Source organism: Fragaria vesca, linkage group LG6 (assembly GCF_000184155.1).
Source record: "Fragaria vesca subsp. vesca linkage group LG6, FraVesHawaii_1.0, whole genome shotgun sequence".
NCBI classification, from domain to species: domain Eukaryota; kingdom Viridiplantae; phylum Streptophyta; class Magnoliopsida; order Rosales; family Rosaceae; genus Fragaria; species Fragaria vesca.
The window spans coordinates 12042276-12043949 of record NC_020496.1 but is presented as its reverse complement, the minus strand read 5'-3'; positions in this window follow the sequence as shown (position 1 = coordinate 12043949).

Here is a 1674-nt window from a genome sequence, read left to right as displayed (position 1 = left end):
AAAAAAAAAAAAAAAAATTAGGGCCCCTTCAGCCTTGGGCCTGGTGCGAGCGCACTGCTTGCACTGGGCCAGGGCCGGGCCTGCTTGGAACCAGTCCGTCTTATGCATGGCGGAGTATTTTACAAGGAAGAGATATCCTGCAAGCGGGTGTAAGGAAACACATTGGTAATGGCAGATATACTAATATATGGGATGAACCTTGATTGTCAGGTATAGATTTGAAAGCTTATTTTTCAACTACAGTTTAATGGTATCTAATCTGTTTGTATACCAAGGGAGGTGGAATATCCCTCTACTATCTAAGCTTTTTCCAGCTAATATTGTAGAGTGTATTTTGCATTGGCTCTTCCGGTTAGTATTCATAATTATGATGACAGATGGATTTGGAGTGAAGATTGGAGAGGTCAATTCTCTGTTAAATCTGCATATCATGTAGCCCGCAGGAGAGTTCTACAGGAGGATGAGACAGGACCGAATCCTAGTGCTAGTCTTTGGAAAAAAATTTGGAAAGCCCATGTGCTTGGGAAAGTAAACATATGTGCTTGGAAAGTTGCCTCCAATATTCTTCCTACACAGAATAGGCTTAGTCAACGTGGTATTGATATTGACACATAATGTCTGTTTTGTGATGAAGTGGAATCTCCTTTACATGTTTTGAGAGATTGTGTTCATGCTAGTTCTTTCTTCCAATTCCAAGTCATATATCAACTCCTACAGTAGCAGACTGGTTAGTTCCATTTACTCAACCTAGTACTTCATTCGCTACTGTGTTGATAATTATTTGGGCTATCTGGATGAACCGTAATATTAAGATTTGGGAGAATGAGGCCAAACCAACATCTGAGGTTGGTCCTTCTATTTTGGGTTGGTATGTTGAATACCGTGAGGTACACGTCAATAATAATGTGCTTATTCAGGTGCCCAAAGTTGGTTGGCTGAAACTTCCTAGTGGAATGGTCAAACTTAATGTTGATGCTGCTTTCGATAACCCAAATAGTTTAACAAGAGTTAGGGGTGTTTTTCGGGATGCTAATGGAACCTTTCTTAGGGGTTTTCGGCAGTCTTTACCTCATGCAGCCTCTATACAGCATGCAAAACTTTAGGCACTGATTAAAAGATTGGAATATGCCTTATCATATCACTTGGTGTCGTTGATTGTGGAAACTGATGATTGTCAAGAGTTTCTTGATATCAGATCTGAAACAGCTACTACAACAAGCTGATGTCACCATTCTTTGTCATGTCAAGAGGGAAAGTAACAAGGTAGCACATACTTTAGCTAGAGAAGCCAAGTTGGCTGTTTATTATGATAATTTTTTTACCGTTATCCCTCCGTCTGTGGAGGTGTTACTTTCTTAGGATTGTAATGATGTTTAATCAATGAAGTTATTCATTCTCCTCAAAAAATAAAAAATAAAAAATAAATAAAAAGGAGATGTGAAAATATGATTGAAAGGGAAAATTGTCCAAACAGTGTCTCACCTTTTACAGAAGCTAAGTTTGATGTCTCAACTTTGAAAAACTTCAAAACGGTATCTCACGTTCTTAACCCGATAAAAGATTGATATCTGAAGCTAACAGTTCCGTTAAAAAACTAACAAGTGAAGGCTACTTTTGTCTTTTCATGTCTAAACATATTTTTTTTCTATTTATTATTTTCCTCTCTCTCTCTCT